Raw genomic sequence first — 19,080 nt, 5'->3', positions numbered from 1 at the left:
CATCTAGAGTTGTCCATCATTGAGGAGCAGAAGTACTAGCTCCCTCACGAGCATCAAGTAAAACTCTAGACCCTTGCTCTATTGAACCTGATTGAGCCTGATCTAAAGTTGGCTCTAACTAGAACGCATCAAGGTAAAGCTTTACCAAGAACCATCTCAAAATCTTACCCCTAATCTTTTGCTCTATAACCCAAAATTTGCTCTAGTGTCAATATCTCATCAAGCTCTTCAACCTCAGACTGAATTTCAACAGATACATCCTTTGGCACATCACCATGAAAAGGCGTAAGCAAGCTCACATGAAAAGCATTGTGTATCCACCAATGTCAAGACAATTTCAGCCTATAACATGCATCACTAATCCTCTTCAACACTTCAAATAAACCAAGCATAAACCATGGTTGAAATATCAACAGCATCATAACATATGCTGTTGTCCATAAAATCAGTTGAATACCACTAAAAATTAATGAACATACACTGAAAGCCAACATTTGATAATCAACCCCTCATGGCCATTAACTAATGCAAATGTATAGTTTCAAAGCTACACATAAAGAACCATACCATATGCATACCAAACATAATGCCTAGGACACTAAATAGTGATCTCCTGGCAAACATACTATCAACCACAATACCCTAAATGTATGTTGAATACATCCGAGATCCACTACATCTAGAGCTGTCCATCATGGAGGAGCAGAGGTGCTAGCTCCCTCACGAACATCAGGTAATACTCTGGACCCGTGCTCTATTGAACCTGACTTGAGTCCCCAATCTATAAGTCAACTCTAACTAGAAAGCATTAAGGTAAAGCTGCAACAACTGAGAATAGTCTACCAAGTCATCCTCCTCCATCCATTTGACATCCATTGGTGAATAGTTCTTAAACATCATGGGTATCACCCAATGGCCCAACTGTCGTAACATGGTAACAAGGCTATAAGTGGAATCACTAAAAAACATCATGGTCAAAAAGTATCTCAATTGCTCTTGAACTACCAACCTCACGATCATGAGTACCAAAAAGTGATGCATCCCTTTGAGTACCATCCTCATTCTCCTCTTCCTGATATATCTCCTACTTTGTAAAAGGATCAAGTTTTACAATACTATTGCATAGCATCAATAAACTTGCACTCACAAGTATTAAATCGTTTACTCTTTCCACACCAAGTCAGTTCCTCTTCTCTGAAGCAACATGAGAGTATGTATTTCATAATTGGTTCAAAAAAAAGAGGAGCTAACATCTGACTCAGAATGCCAATGGCCAATTACTGCAACTCAAGACCATCACAATCATAGTCCTCACACCATAAAGGTACCCCAATCTACAATGATCCTCTTGAGCATCCCAACAAACAAAAGAGCCACTAGAGGTCCTTTGGGCTAAAAGCCAATATCTACTCTTCCATCTAGTTGCCTAATTGGACACTAAATGGCATAGTATTCAAATCCCAAACATTCATCACTTGCATGTAATTCTCCTAACCCATATCTTGGAACTCACAATCCACAACATATGTCGCTCCATGTGGCATGCATGGGGTGAGCTATAGGAGTTCCAATTTCCCACAACTAAATGGCAAATCCCCTAATGTTATAAAGAAAACCTAAGGCCGTTGTAAGAGGCTATGAAGAAGCAACAGAGTTTGCAATGGAGACAACAAAATGTACAACAAAGTCAAATAGTGAAAGAACTCTGAGATCAGAGAATGAATCAAAACTAATGATGAGACAATGAAGGAGACAACAAAATGTACAACAAAGTTAAATAGTGAAAGAACTAGGAGATCAGAGAATGAATCGAATCTAATGATCAGACAATGGAACACCTTGGCTTTGTGACTCTAGGATCAGGGCTAAGGCATGAATCGCAAAGTCTGGAGTTCACAGAGTGACTTGAGGTACCTGCATTTTTCTAGCTGATCAAGTGGCAACATCTATGAAGGAGAATGCTCTATGGAGGGAGCAAAACCCTGTCCTCTAGGAAAGGATATGTCAAAGAAGACTGGTGAGGGTGGATAGTAGTGAAGGAGCAAAACACAGTTCTCCATAGCTGTGGGTGATGACAAGGATGTCTTCCGAGGACTGCAGCAGCAAAAATGAAAATGTCTACAGATGGAAAGACCTATAGCAGCAAAAACAGAGTTAATTACTGATGAGATAATGTGAGACACTGGCTGTAACAACAACAGCAACACAAACCACAGATGTAATCCTCAGAGTATTATACACCTGGCTGCAAATGTAGGTAACAGCCAGCAGATCAAAGTCAAAGGAAGACAATAACATTGCAAATCAGAAATCTGGTTTGCCAATAATAATAGCCCAAAATGATGGAGAAGAAAAAAACACAGATGTCAAAGTGAACATGGATTCAATGGTGATATAGATGATGTTAAGGCCCAAAACAGAGCAACACCAGGAGCAAACAGCACATAAAGTAGCTAATTAGCTGCCAAATGCAACAAAAAAATGCAAATGTAACAGCAAGCATTCACCAATTGTGGGGTAAGTCTTTGACAAACAATGAAAATACTGTTTCACTCAGGCAAAATTTTCCCAGTATCTTGCAATGTCGAAAACGTTGTCCCAGTTTCAATGTGAATAAGAGTACTGCTCTTTGTAACTTTACATGTTTGTAGTTGCAGATGTTAACATGGTTTCAACATGTTTTAGAGACCTATTATTTTTTAGATTCTACCTTGCCAAGTTATATTATATAAGAGCTGTACATTTCTAACCTCAAAATAAGCTATTCAAGGATGATGCTTGTCAATAAAACTATAAGTTTTCGAAGTGAAGACCCGTCCACCTTTCCTCCTCATTTCAAGAATGCCATCGAGAAGTTTATCCAATAATGAAGGGATTATAAACGCAGGAGATGTTGTGTGGTGATCCGTAACTCTCTCTCTCTCTCTCTCTCTCTCTCTCTCTCTCTCTCTCTCTCTCTCTCTCTCATTCTCTCATATTTACAAGGACAACAAAGGCACGCACCAACAACAAACATTTAATTCCTGCCTATTCACATAGAATCAAAGATCAGGTTGAGGTGTAATCCGAATGTACTCTTTCCCAGATGCCACAGGGATGATTTCAAAACCTTTGGGAAACATTGCCTTGGCTTCTTCATTGCTAAGACTAGGTACGACCATGCAAGGATCGCCCTGCTTCCAATCGACAGGCGTGGCAACGCTATGCACAGCAGTAAGCTGGAGAGAGTCGATCACCCGGAGGATCTCTGTGAAATTGCGGCCGGTAGTGGCAGGGTACAGGATTGAGGCCTTGAGCTGCTTGTCAGGCCCAACAAAGAACACGGCACGAGCGGCGAGGGGGGTGCCGGAGGAGTCCCGTTCCGCGGGGTCGAGCATGCCATACAGCGATGCGATGGAACGGGAGGGGTCACAGAGGATGGGGTACGAGACGGTGGGGTGCCCAGGGCGGAGGCTCTCGATGTCGCGGATCCAGGCAAGGTGGGAGAGGAGGTCGTTGCAGCTGAGGGCCAGGACCTTGACGCCGCGGCGCACAAACTCGGGCATGCAGGCGGCCACAGAGGCGAGCTCGGAGGTGCAGACGGGGGTGAAGTCGTTGGGGTGAGAGAAGAGGATTGCCCAGTGGCCGTCGATGAAGTCATGGAAGCGAATGGTGCCCTGCGTCGACTCCGCTGTGAAGTCCGGCACGACGTCACAGAGCTTCAACGCCATGGCGGCTGCTTCTTCTCAAACAGGATTCGTACGAGACCCAAAATTCAAAATCGGCGAGGAGACAGAGAGACGCCGCAGGAGGGATCTTGCAAGAGGCTGCGGACCCATATAACATCTTGGCTCGTTTGAACATCGCATGGTAGCCATTGCCAACCTCATCAATTTTTTGCTTGCCTTCATCAAAAATATGCACACAAGAATATGTGCACTCGATTGCCTTGCAGTAGGAGATTCTTTGCTTCATTGTTTGGCTCCCACCCAATTCCAAATAGGAACATGCAGATGGAAAAGCTCAATCGGATCACAAGATTGGGCTTGAAGGCTCCTCAGGATGTTATCATTCAGGGTTTAGTCTAGGGTTTATTATTTTCATCGTATTCATCAGTACTTTTAGGTGCCTCGAGGTTATAAGTTGATTTTGTCGACCTTGGAGGGCTAGCTTCAATAGCATTCTTCCTTGGGCTTTTGTGAAACTGATGGACTTTCTAAAACAGTTAGTCAAATTGATTTACCATTAAATGGTAGCTCATAAGAGATGGTCACTAAGAAAGCAAATAAAGTTTGGTATGCTTGTGATAGTAGAGCTCAATGGTGTGATCATCTCCTTCAATTATGGAAGTCTAAGCTTCCCTATCAGAGGAAAGTTTTCCATATGGAAGCTTCTCATTGGGGGTCTTCCCATAGGGGATGTGCTACATCATTGCAAGATCTCCTACGGTAGAAAAATCTTTTGTACTACATTTGATGAAACACTTGCTTGTATTTTTATATCTTGCTCACTTGTGATGCAAATATGGGACTTCATCTCCAAAGTATGGACCTCACTGACACATCAACGAAACACCCATCCTTTCTTGGGTTTTGGGGCAAGATGTTATCCATGGCTACATTATAGTCCCATCATCCTTGTCTCTTTCGTTTCATGCGATGGATTGGTCTTTGGAACATCTAGCTAACTCACAATGCTTTTATCTTTTATTCAACCTTAGACATCTGTGATCATGTGTGTCATGTGCAAGGATTGCTTTTATGGTTGATTACCTCCATGATTCTTTCCCAACAATCTCATGATCTCCTTCAATAAAGATGGCAATTCTCTGATGAATAGTACCATCACCCTTGACATTAAGAGAGAATGATGACCATGGCAATCAACATGAGGCCATTGAGATGTTGCTCTATGAATGGTTTAGTGAACAACACACATGATAGCATTAGTGTCATATGCCTTCATCGATATACTTACCTACATGCCAAAATTTCCAAAAAAGTACTGCTTCAACCCCATTTGATGTCAATTCAATGGTCACTTTCCTCTTGCAAGAGTCACATAGCCATTCCCAATATCAAGCATTCAATTGTCAAACTAGAATACCTTTCTAGTTTGACATCAACTCAATGATGTAGATCATTCTATGGATTGATTGGAATACTTAGTAGTTGAAGATGAACCCAAAACAATGTGGCTACCACATCATCCTATTCGAGAACATTGGCATCCACACTCAAGCTTCCAACATGCAAGCCCTCTATTTTCTTTGGGAGGCCATCTCGAATCTACAAGAGCAGAGAGTTTACATTCCAACTAAAGGACCATTTGATGTCAATTCAATAGTCACTTTCCTCCCTCAAGAGTCACATAGCCATTCCCAATATCAAGCATTCAATTGTCAAACTAGAATACCTTCCTAGTTTGACATAAACTCAATGATGCATATCATTCTATGGATTGATTGGAATACTTAGTAGTTGAAGATGAACCCAAAACAATGTGACTACCACATCATCCTATTCGAGAACATTGGCATCCACACTCAAGCTTCCAACATGTAAGCCCTCTGTTTTCTTTGGGAGGCCATCTCTAATCTGCAAAGAGAAGAGAGTTTACATCCCAACTAAAGGACAGTTAGCCATTCAAGCCTTTCTTGGGTTGCAAACTTTAAGGAGAGAAAGGATCAAGTGGATCCTTTCTTGATGATAGTGAGAAACTTGAGAGATTAGGCAGAACATCCTTATTATTAACAAAGGAATACATATAAATAAATATCCAACATATATTCAATACAAAAGCCTTGCTATTGATGCAGTCAAAAGAGATAAAAGAGTTGACAAACTTGTTTTTTATTATTGTTTATCCATGAAGTTCCTATCTAAAATAGGTTTGAAACAATGATCTTAAATAAAGTGCAACCATCAACACTTGGAAGTGAATCTTAAACACTAATTTTGATCTATCAAAGAACCAAAAGGAAGTATTTGGTCTTGCAATGGGTAAGTAGGCATATATTTCTTTCTAATTGAAATTGCAAACAACACATTATTTATTATTAATCAAATGTTGATCACAAATTGATGCAAATGTGATCCCAAACCAATGCAAAAATATAGTTTTAGTGTCGTAGTAAAAACCATAGTCATTTGCTACATCTCACAATGACTAGGTAGCTATGAAGCAATCTAGAACATCACATGCATACAAAATTGTAAAGTCTTTTCTATACATGTCATGTTCTCATGTAGAGAAGGAAGGGCTCTCAAAAATATAAATTTGTAGGCACTTAAACAATCATTCATGTATGTTGGTTCATGCACTAGGAGTACCATTAGGAGGAGGACTAGGAGTTGCATTAGGAGTGGCTATAGAAGGAGGATAAGGTTTTGTTTGGGTCTCCATTGGATTTCAAGTCTAGTGTAGCATCCCTCTAAAACATTAAAATCCTCTCAAGAAAAGTGCCTAGCATTAGGGGGCAAGGGGATGTGAATAGCAACACCTACTCTCTTAGGGATAGGTCTTTGAGGAAAAGCCATTAGAATGCCTTGGGAGAGGCTTACACTATTGAGCCCAAGCATTAGACCAAATAAACATGAATTAGTCACACAGAAAATCATCATATCAAAACACTTCAAACAGGGAGATATTTGAAAAAAAATAGAATTCCAAAATTTAAATACATGTTATTATAGCATAAAATTTATAAAATATAAGTTTGTAGGTACTTAAACAAACACTTAACCATTCAAGCACCATGTAGTGTAGGAACTTGAGAGAAGCTAAAAGATATTGCACTTGCAATAATTTGGAGTACCAAGCAATCAACATGAACTCCCCAAAACCTTAAACCTTGGAATTTAAAAAAAAAAACATGAAGAGGAACAACATCATGGGCAACAGAAAGGATAGAAAGCAGATATCGACAATATACAAGCAACAAGAAGACATATTGCAAGAGAATGCCAACATGATTGCCTAATTGTATGGTAGCTTGAATGCATTAACTACATGCTAAACAAGAAGGTTTGCAATCCACATGTATTAAATGATGTCACCTACTTTATGAAACATAGTAGACAACAAGGAACTCACAATTGGAGATGGAATTTTGGAGTTATTCATGATGCTATTGTTCTTAGATAAAATATCCACATCACCACTACTCATAGTTGGTGGAACTTTTGACTTTAAAAAAAAGGAAGGTTGCTACGAGGAAAAGATAGAAGGATTGATTGAAATTACCTCCATTAGTGCAACTAATTTCTCCATTGATATCTTATGTTCTAGGCTTTACATTCAACAGAAGAAAAGCTTGGTGTATGTCACCAAAGGACCATTTTCCAATTGCTAAGTAAAAATATTCCAAATTACTTGTGATTAGTAGGATAACACTTTAAGAAAGCATTTACTTCAACCAACATTGATTGAAGTTTATTTCTAGATCAATCAATAAGCTCATGACACTTATTAAACATCTCTTTTGTCCTATGCAAGATAGGGTTTCATCATTTCCTCTAGTAGGTGAAAATTCTAACAATATATACAATAGTTAATATACCAACATATTCTATTAATAAACCACTTCATATTGTATACTAGTGGGAATTCACATACCTTATTACTTACCTATCATCTACTAGCAAACCACTCGTCATCTACTCTATTACCCACAATGAATTTATCATTTGTTAGCAAACCACTTGTATGACTTTCTCTATTATTCGTACGAATTTGTCAACTACTGGTGAATAGACCAATGGATTTTAATGTTAGTACAATAAACAAGTAATAGACTAGTTGATTCTATTACTAGTAGGGATTTTTCATTTGCTCTACTAACCACTTCCCCTCTTAACAACATCTTGAGCTACACAACATGCAAGAAGTATTAGTTGTATGGATTCTAGGGATTGGATACCATGGATAAGTTATTGGTTATCAAATGTGTTGCATGGCAAGAGAAGTTGACATGCTAGAGAAGGTGATAGGCACCAAAAAGGTGGGGATTCTTGTGCCCCTTTTGGCAATTGGCTAAATAAGGTATTTACACTATTGTCAACATTGCATATGCCACAATAAAACACATGCCTTTGTGTTAAGCATTGTAGACTTCCTTTATTTACTAATTCTTAATGGGAGGTATGATATGCATAATGAAGAAAATAAATGTCACTACCGTTTTGAAGGTCATCACTTGCACTTGGTTGGGCTATTTTTATGTGGAGCCCTTGAGAGGACACCAAGAAAATAGGGAAAGAACTATGATAAATTCTATCTTGTCACACCAACAAGCATCTTCCTAATCTTATGATAGCACCACATAAGGAAATCAAGAACAAAGGAACAACTTCACACAACATCATGCTACATTTCTCCCATGGTAACATATTCAACATAGCACATAATTTTCTTCATATTCATAAACCACAAAGCAAAATAACTCATCAACAAGCCCAATATTGAATGGAGATAATCTCATAATATTGCAATGATTATATTCAACAATGTTTTCATTGTTTTCTTCTCTCATAATCTCTCATAGATATAATAGATTGATCACAAAAATGATTGTCTCTCTCTCACAATTACTCTCTCACATGCTCTTGTATAAAGATACAATAGAGTAATGATCCATAACCCTATCTTGGTTATACAGCTACCTTCTAAAGGGTATGTTTGATCCAAAGAGGCACTAGAGCCACTACATTGTCCCTTCATAGTGAACTACTATAACTATCACTTTAAGTCTTCAACTCTACAACTTTCTTTGATCAAAATAGCTAAAAAGATATTCTATTCCCCTCTTTCCAAAGCAAGAAAACATTTCCAAGCTTCCAACCCATCATAAAACCCATATAGACACATATAGGAAACTATAGAAGCATACAAGAGCTCATAGAAGCTACATAAGGCAATAAGACCACATAGTCAATACAAAACCAATATCGATCAATCAAAAACCATTCAAAGAGCGTCAAATCATATTCAAACACAGTTTTCCATAATCACGATCGCAAAAAGAAGGAAAATAGAGCTCAACAAAGCCTCACAAAACCAATTAGGTACCAAACATAACACATCGTAACATTCTAAACCAAACAAAAACCTCAATGAGCTAATAAAAGACATTCAAACCATTCAAACTCATCCCAAACTCTCAAAATCAATCATAAAAGAGTAAAAACCCTAAAGAACATGCACAAATAGGCAATAAAGCTCAAAAAAGAGAAAAAAAAAGCCAAAAAATCAATCAATTCAAGCATATAATATATCCCCACACTTAGGTGGGAAGCATCCTCATGACCTTGGAAAGAGGCAAAATAAAACTCTTCTAGCTAGTCATCCTTCCATTCGAACTTTATTAGTACCAAAGCACACACAACAAAAGATAGGACCCCTTACCATATCTTCAAGAGAGCTTGGGTTTAAGAAAAGAATGAAAGGAAATCATGATGAGTCATTAATTGGTTAATCATTAAGGAAGTGAAAAAACAAAATTTTACAAGATCCGAGAGTTTTCCATTGCACTTCCATCTTCAAAATATCATATAGATATTCTATTTAGCAACTGGAACCACCATGACTAGTGCAATCTACACAACTGAATCTTTGACTTTCATGAGAATATCCACTCTTTTGAAGAGGACAACACACACATTACAAAGTCAGGCATAGAATACATCCACATAAACACATATATACACATATATAGATAAACACACTAGTCTGAATGTTGAAACCCCAAAAAATGGAAAGTGTATTAGATTATCAAGAGAAACTAAGATACATTATCATGCTTGCCAATTTGCAAGTCATTCTTTCTAACTGCATGCTTAACTTTAGTCTCTCCACTACTCGTCAACAAAATAAAGGAAGGCTTTTTGGAGGAATTGTAAATAATACATCCTCTCCATCAAAGTTACAAATCTTGTAGGAACTGCATGTGCAAAATAATAAAGCACATCCATCTAAGTAGGAGACACATCCTCATTAGGATTGATAACCAATGATGGAATCGACTTGTGGGTATTCATGTGTGATTGCTAGTGTATAAAAGCTAAGTACTAACAAAAGTGTGCAACCAATCACATAGAGACATCCCCTGACTATGCTTGCACTTGAGAAAATTGAAGATAGGAATTTGAACAAGTTGTAGGGATATCCCAAGTGGGAAAAGACGCATTTTAAATATAAAAAACTCCCTCCTATGCAATTTTTAAATGTAGAGAGGCATAGGTGAAGGGACAATGTAAATAGGAAAGGAATAGGAAAAGGGGACCTGGGCTAAAATGGCCAGTCATGTAAAAAAGGGACGGGCATCCAAGAGGAGTAGGGCATGTATAAAAAGGCTAAAAGTGAATGAAGAAGCTCATTCTTGTGTGTGGCCAAAACTAGCTCTCCTCTTCTTCTTCTTCCTCTTGTTCTTACTTGTGCTTGTGCTTGAGAGAGGGAGTGTGAGAGAGTTAGGGATTGAGTGTGTAAGGGTCAGGGACCATGGTGTAGAAGCTCTCTATCTTCTCCTCTCTTCTCTTCTTTTGTTCACGTGTGGCAATGAAAGCTTAGAGCTTGGAGCTTGAGGATCAGCATATGTCAAGGACCATTTATGAAAGATTGGATATTAAATTGATAAAAGGTGGCCCATCAATAGTGTTGGACTAGAACAAAATCATCTAAAGGTGCATGCCAATGACACTTGTGACATCTTGTGTTGCATTGGGCATACATATGATTGTTGGATCTAGGGTTGTAGGAATGTAACTACACAACGAGAAGAAGAAGAAGCTTGAGAGAGCACAACTCAAAGTGTACTGAGAGACATGTAAGGAGAATATTTACAAGATGATGTATGCCATAAAGTGAATAGCCATATATACAAGGGCGGGGGGGGGGGGGGGGGGGAAGCCTCCTAACGGGGAAAAAAAGTGCATTGGTAGTCCTAAGTATGTTCACACACATTACTATCGAAATATGGTAACAAATCCCCCCTAGAAGTGATGTGGTGAGCAAGTGCTAAAACATTCATGTATAGGAAAGTGTCAATCCCAATGGACTAGATCAATCCACAAAGAGGAAGCCCAAAACTTCAATCTTCTCACAAGGCCTTTGTGAAAAGATCTGCAAGGTTATTTGCAAGACCAAATTGAATTCTCCTATATAGAGTCTCTCTTTGACATAATGATAATGCACCTCAATGTGCTTAGTATGTGCATGGAACACTAAATTGTGTGCAACTACCAATGCACTCTAACTGTTGGTGAAGATAGCGGTTTCAAGAGGTAAACCCTTCCATTTGATCAAATACTTCAAAATTGATCAGGATCCAAGCTTCTTCTCACATTGTCCTATGATTTTCTCAAGAATATATGGAATAATGTCCTCTTCATCCATGGGTGGTAACTCTTCCACAGAATCCACTTGAGTCCCAAAAAAAGCCACATGGAAAACTTTGTGAATCTTTGTAGAGGAAGGGAGTTCTAGGAGATAAGCCAAATTACCTACATACTTAATGATCCTATACGGCCTATAAGACTTGCGTGCAACTTATTACTAGAGCCATCCTTAAGAGTGAAATATCGTGAATTGAGCATCTTCAAAAGTACCAACTCTCATTCTTGGAACTCCATAGGTTGCCTTTTCTCATTAACATAAAGCTTCATTTGATCCTAGGCTTTCTTAAGATTCACCTTACACTACTCAAGTAAAGCCATCCAACTCTTCTTTTCCTTAAGGATTTATCTTCTCATTGAACATGATTGTAGGAAGGGGAACCTTATACCCATACAAAGCCTCAAAGGGAGAAACTCCTGTACTAGAATGAGTGGAATTGTTGTAGGCAAACTCAACCAAATGAAATGATGAATCCCACATATGCCACATATCATGGCAGAAATATCTTAAGTAGGTCTTAAGCCACTTATTATCCATCTCTATCTAGCCATTCGTTTGGGGATGATATGATGTAGGTGGAGTGTCTTTGGGAATATACCATAAAGCCTCACATCCAAAGACTAGTGCATGGGGATCTATTAATTAAATGAGCACCAGTAGCAACTACCTCAGCCCAAAAGTATTGTGGTAAACTTGCTTGACTAAGCATAATGCAAATCCCCCTTGGAGGAATCAAGATGTCCTCATCTCGAATGAAACTGGGGATATTGGTTATTTCTCATCAATCCAAGTGGCTCCTCTTTAGGGTAGTCTTTCTAGTGGATGAGATACTCTCTAAGGGTTTTGCTTCTTAGAGTCTTCTTATGCATGTCAAGTATCTTTTCTGGTTGAAGTTCTGACTTGGCATTACAATATGTTGGTTGTTAAGTATATGGTCTGAGTTAGGAACATAAGCTTTCAATAGATTGACATGAAATACATTGTGTACTTTCAAGCTATTAGGGAGTTGCAACTTGTAGGCATTTGGTTCTAGACACTTTAGCACCTTATATAGCCCACAATATCTGGGACTTAGCTTCTTGAGTTTCCCCAAAGATAAGGAACTTTTCTTTGGACGAACTCATAGGAAAACCATATTATCTTCTTTGAAAATGTGTTATTGCCTTCATTGATCGGCATATGCCTTCTATTGATCCTTGGCAGCTTGAATATCTTGCCTCATAGCTTTCACTTGCTAATCAATTTCTTCCAACATTTGCCTAGATGCTTCTACCCATAGGGTAGAATCTGAAAAATTTAATGGTGTAAGACAATCGTACCCATATAGTGCTTGAAAAGAAGTCATTTGAATACTTTGATGGTATGATGCATTGTAGGTGAATTCAACTAACGATAGGTATTGGATCTACCATTTGGGTTCCTTATTACAATAAGCTCTCAGTATGTCTTCAATAACTTGGTTGACCTGCTTTGTTTGACCATCGGTTTGGGGATGGTAAGCAATACTGAAGTAGAGCTGGGTTCCTAGAGAGAACAAACTCTTTCAAAAGTTTGAGGTGAAGAGAGAATCACGGTCTTGTTGATGATTCTTTGGGGTAATCCATGTAACCTAAAAATTTCCTTAATGAAAAGCATGGCGATATCGAAAGCCTTGTAATTGGTTCTTACAGGAATAAGGCGGGTAAATTTTGTTAGCATATCAATGACTACCATTATGGAGTTATATCCTCCTTGTATCAAGGGTAAGCCAACTATGAAGTCCATGCCGATATACTCCCATTTCATTTGAGGGATATCAAGTGGTTGGAGCTTTCTTGGCAACCTGACACATTCAGCCTTAATTCATTGGCAGTTTAGGCATTCGGTGACATACTTGAGTACATTACCCTTTAGTCTTTTCCGATAGAAGCTTCTTCTGATTGCATTAAGAGTCTTAGCATAACCAGGATGACCCAAAAATGGAGAATTGTGAGCTTCCCATAGTATTTTCCTTTTGAGTTCCTGACTTGCAAGATTACATAGTCTTGTCCTATAATAGATAAGCTCCTTGTTTATGGAAAAATCTTGATACTTAGTGTTGACTTTTAGATTTGAATCCTTGACGGAAATTTCTCTTAACAATCTCTGATAGCTTGGATCCTTCACTGTCTCTTCTTTAGCCATTTCTATGAGAGGGTTACTAGGGATTGAAATCATTGTAGCAAGAGTTCCATGCCTAGAGGGTTCCACTAGGATTAGAGAATTAAGAAATGATTTACAACTTAGGACATCATAATCACATTCTCCTTGCCTGGTCTATACTTGATTTCAAAGTCAAATTCTTGCAAAGTCTCAATTCATTGGTGTTGTCTCATTTGAGATTTGGTTGAGTAAAAAACCATTTTTTAGGCTTTTATGATCAATGACTAGAGAAAAATTATAACCAAGTAGGTAATGTCTCCATAATTTAAAGGCATGAATTACAGTAAGTAATTCTAGGTCATGTGTGGCATAGTTTCTTTCATGGATCTTTAATTTTCTTGAAGCATAGGCTACTGGATGTCCTTCTTGTATAAGCAAATAACCCAAAGAAAGAGAGCTTGCGTCAGTTATAACTTCAAATTCTTTGCTTAGGTCAAGTAGCCTTAGGATAGGGATGGTTACCAAACTCTGCTTAAGCTTCTCAAAGCTAGATTCTTTGGCGGATGTCCATGTAATGGAGACCTACTTTTTGAGAAGGTCAGTAAGAGGTCCAACGATTGAGGCATGATCTTTAATGAAGACTCTATACCAGCCCGTTAGCCCTAGAAAGCTTCACATTTCCTTGATCGTTGTTGGGGATGGCCAGTCTTGTACATCTCAGACCTTGGTAGGATCCACTAAAATGTCATTTGCCGATACTATGAATCCTAGATATTCAATTTGCTTCTTGAAGAAGGCACATTTCTTCCTTTTAGTATACAGTTTGTGGGCTCTCATAGTTTCAAGAACTATTTGTAGTTGTGTTCCATGGTCTTCTTCATTCTTGGACTATGTTAAGATATCATCAAAGAAGACGAGGACGAAGTCGTCAAGGTCATATCGAAAAATGTATTGTATCTACCTATTGAAGGTGGTAGGAGCATTTGTTAACCCAAATTACATCACAATAAACTCATAATGACCGTACCTTGTGTTAAAATCGGTCAAGCAACTTGTCTATCCTGGGAATTGGATATTTGTTTTTCACTATCACCTGGTTTAATCCACGGTAATCAATCCAAAGGCAAAGTATTCCATCTTTCTTTCTCTGAAATAGTACCAAGGCTCCCCATGGTAAATTACTTGGCCGGATGTATCTTGGCTTTAGGAATTGACATTTGGTAGGGCCATTTGGTGACGGGGGCAGCGCCTAGAATGAGTTGAATTTTGTGATCTACTTCCTTTACTGGTGGAAGCTCTGTCAGGTCTTCTAGAAAAATATCCGCATATTCTTTTAGCCAAGATGGTTGATCCTTGTCTTCACTATCCTACTCGGCCTTGTTGAGTTTAATTAAATAGACGAGTAATCCTTTCTTTAGCCCTTTATTATTCGGGAGGCTTTAGCTAGCTGAACCTTAGGGCTCCTTGCTTCTCCCTGACTAGTTATTTATTCTCCCTCTGAGTTTTAGAATGTGATTTGGCCCTTTCCACAATGGATATGGGCATTATTTGGAATTAATCAATCCATACCTAGCGATATTCATAAGCCCCAAAATTTATAATTCGAAAGTTCATTTTGGAAGAATTGCCACCCAAGCTAAATACTACCTTGCTAGTTTGTTGTGTTGATAGAACTTCTTTGCCGTTTGCTAACTCCATAAGCAATCTAAGTGCAAGAGTAGTGTTTATGCCTAGCCTTTTTACACATTTTGGTGATATGAAAGAGTGGGTACTTCCATAGTCGATTAAAATTCGAAAGGGTTTACCTTGATAATTTGCTGGTGTTTGAATTACTAAGAATTGGCGATTTGGACCCTTCTTATTGAGAGCAGTGTGTACTCTGGCTCTTTCCATATCAGATTCCATTGTGGGATCTTTATCATTACTGATCTCCTTTAGGTTTATTCCAGCAATCTTTCCCTTGACAGCATGGCTTTGCATGCGAAACTAACCTTGGCCAAGCTTCAGGTACATTGCCTCTTGAAATGTCCTGGTTCCTTGCAATAGAAGCACCTTGGAGTCTCATTGTTCCTCCCTATGGGTATAAAGCTTCCCACTGCATTTGATTTGGCCTTCTTCATCTTGTTTGATTGGTACTACCCTTGCGCTCTTTTCGCATAACCTTGGAAGTTGCCCTTATTCTAACTGTTTCTATTCCAAATTTTTGCATTCCTTGGTCTTTGTTCAATCTCCTGAACTATTGGAGTTGCTCGAATCAATGCAACTTGTAAATCCAACGACCTCATTGATTCAAGACGCGTATTCAGGGGCGGATTTAGACCATTGCAAAATTTGGATATGCTGTGAAACATCCATCATAGGTGCATATTTTAGAAGTGTTACGAATTTGGAGTAGTAGGCTTCTAGGCTTAGGCTTAATTGCTTTAGATTGAAAAAGTCGTTTATCTTCTGGGGTTGATATGTGGGCAGAAGATATCTCCCACGCACAGCGTCCTTAATCTTGTCCCAAGTAATAGCGCTTTCGAACATTCCTTGGTCCATGCACCACTGTTTCCACCAAAGATGGGCATCCCTTGTGAGTTTTAGTTTGGCGATCATGGCTTGATTTGACGATGCAGTCTTGCAACATTGAAATAGTCTTCCATAGATTCTATCCATGTTTCTGCTTCAGTTGGAATGTCCCTCCCTTTACCATCAAACTCTGGTAGCTTGTACTACTTGAGAAGAAAATTTTTCTCTTGAGCTTTCGTAGTATTGAGATTCGGGGTGACATTTTGAGGAATTATGCAAATTTTTTGGTGAATTTTCTCTCTAACCATATTTAAAAAAAAGATATTTACTTGCTTGATTTACCTCATTAATTTAGAAAGGAAATTACATACTACTTGTCTTTTCGAATGATCAAGGTTTATACTTCAAAAGAGAGTTTTAAAGTTAATCAGATAAAAAAAACTCATCAAACGAATAATATATGTTCACTATTTTTGATTTATCAAACGGATGGACAAGAATAATTCTTTACGTCAATAGGAAGGAAGTACATTATTTGACTAGTTTGGGAGCTCATGTTATTATTGGAAAAGGTTCTAGGCATGGCATTGTGATACATCCATTGCATAGTAATTAGGATTTTGGGAATAAATATCCAAAAATCTATATTTCAGGGGAAGATCGAGTAATCCATCTTTCTTGTAGTTGTGGCAACTGGAGCGTCCTCCAACCATGACTCGATCAACCGATATAACCCTTGTAACCTCCTCATAGATGTATCGGTTTAATTTGACATGTCGTTCTCTAGTGAACATATTTGAGTTTATCATCCTGGCCTCATAGAAGAGATAAATCTTGGCAACCTTAAGGGCTTCCATTCACCTTAACCTCTTTAAATTATTCTGGAGGTAAGCAAGACGGTTTGTGTCAATGTAACAATACTCCCCACATAACATCCATCGCCCTTCGTAATACAGGGGTGAAGGATTGTATATCTAATCTAATATTCACATCATCTAGTTTCTCCAGTTGACACTAGAGGAGTGCATTGCTGACATAAACATAACTTGGAAAATAAAAAATTGTTTCCAAGGTTCGTCTTTCTGCCAAAAATCAAGAACATATATTAATAAGAGAAGATTTTCACTATTTAAGGAAAATATATTTTATGCTGTGTTTTATTTACTTGTGCTGTGTCCTATATCAATATGCACTCTGACACCAATTGTAACGTGCCCGCCTGAGCTTTCCTGAGCAGCACGTTCTTAGTAGCCCAACAAGAGATGTCCTAGGAAGCGCCATCTAGGATTTTGATGAAAACCCCTAGAGTTTGCTAACTAGGCTCACTTGAGTCTACCCTGCAGTGGAAGTTCTGATCATTCCCACGAGGATCAACCTGAGTCTTTTTGGTCAAACTGCAAAAGTTTTGATCGTTCCCACAAGGATCAACCTGAGTCTTTTTTGTCAAACTGCAGAAGTTCTGATTGTTCCCACGAGGATCAACCTGAGTCTTTTTGGTCAAATCTATTGCTAATGGTTAATAAGTGTTAGGGGTTCAAGATTCCATTCCTTATAGGAATTGCTGACTGAAACAGACTTGCGTTGCACTGGGTTCAAGAGATTGGGAAGGTTGGGATGACCTAGGGTCCTGACACTCAGGTGGAAGCTAGTTTCCACCGCAATACACGCATTGGACATGTGACCACGTAGGTCTTCTCATCATCTCCTGCAGCTTAGCCAACTCTAGTTTCACGTCAGCCAACTCCTGACTCTGATTGACATTCTTTCCCTTGTCTTGGGTACTTTGGTTGGATCCTTCACTAGCAATCAGAGTTCTTTCTGAGGTTTTAGGGGCAGTGATGTCTCGAGTTAGGGGTCTTGAGCTCCTCTCTTTGCGTAGATCAACCACTCATATGGCTTCGTCGAAGACCCTAGATAGCACATGGGTGACATAGTTTCAAATATGCTCCTTGTCCTTCTGCCTGATATTCATCAAATCTAACTATGAGGTTGTCGAAGTATCCCGCCTTAGAGAATCTCTTGATGAAGAGACTCTTGGGGGTATCAAAGTCATTGCATTTAGCATTGTCTAAACTAGTGTACCACATCTGTCGTTTGTCTCCTAGGCAAAGTACGAAAGCTTGCAAGCTCTAAGTGAGATTTGTGAGGCCGTTAGCCTCGCAGACTTGCTCGAATTGCTCTACAAAAGTGTATGGGTCATTGCTCGTCTAGTTGTTTTGCAACTATGAGGATCCTCAACTGGCTTTTGGAGCCCTAGGTAACTCCTAATCTTGCAAGCAATTATGTTGTTAATGTTGTTGTGCTTTGATCTTGTTTATTAGTCACTTTGTTAGAAGCTCCCTCAGCGTTAAGTCTACCTCAGTCTACCTCTAGCACTCTTTCCCTCTCTACGTTCAGTCCTATTTGGTTTTTATTCGCTAGGGTTAGGACCTCTCACATCTCAATGTCCTGCTGCAATCTCCTAAGTCTGTTGCTACTAGTTGTATGCCACTATGCTCTGCAAGGCCTTTCGCTCCAACTTTCTTTCCTCCTTGAGGTCCGCTACGATGTCTTTTGATGGTTTGTTGCCATGGTAATCCAACCTGATTTGTGCATCATATTCATTCACCATTCGTTGGATTTCGATCGAGAAATCTCCCAAGTCAAGCTCCTCATTTTTGCGGCTTACACTGGGCTCTCCCATATCTATGGTCTCCTAATCTACTAAATTGTCAATGAGGTTGATGAAGTCGGGTAGCATCGCACTCCCAATGGTGTTGCTCCCTCGATGTGTTTGGCCTTCCATGTTGTGTCTATCACTTGGTCCAACCAATTGGGGTTGCTTGATTCCCCATCTAGGTTTGAGGGTTGTCTCCTATTGGTGGGTTTGTTCAGCTTATCTTATCTTGGTGAGTTTGTTGTTATTTAAAGCAATCCTCAATGTTACGGGCACTAAGATACTAGTGGTGTGCGTGGTGCTCTTTTCTATGCACTGTGCAAAATTAGGCTTTCGGTTTTTCCAAGTACACTTCAAGTGTTGAAAACAATGTGGTTGCAAACACAAGATAATGAATGCAGTTTCCACACTCCGATCTAAGT

The 19,080-nt window shown here is 39.0% G+C and overlaps 1 pseudogene; it reads right to left on the bottom strand.

Annotated features, from left to right (window-relative positions):
* Positions 1–2,608: 2,608 nt before the first annotated feature.
* Positions 2,609–3,958, bottom strand: LOC148018619 (uncharacterized; annotated as a pseudogene).
* Positions 3,959–19,080: the final 15,122 nt, after the last annotated feature.

This window comes from Lygodium microphyllum, chromosome 21 (assembly GCF_053477565.2).
Source record: "Lygodium microphyllum isolate KBCC chromosome 21, Lygodium_microphyllum_v1.1.10, whole genome shotgun sequence".
In the NCBI taxonomy this organism is placed as follows: domain Eukaryota; kingdom Viridiplantae; phylum Streptophyta; class Polypodiopsida; order Schizaeales; family Lygodiaceae; genus Lygodium; species Lygodium microphyllum.
The sequence above is the reverse complement of the archived record's forward strand: the minus strand, read 5'-3'. Positions and strand labels throughout refer to the sequence as shown.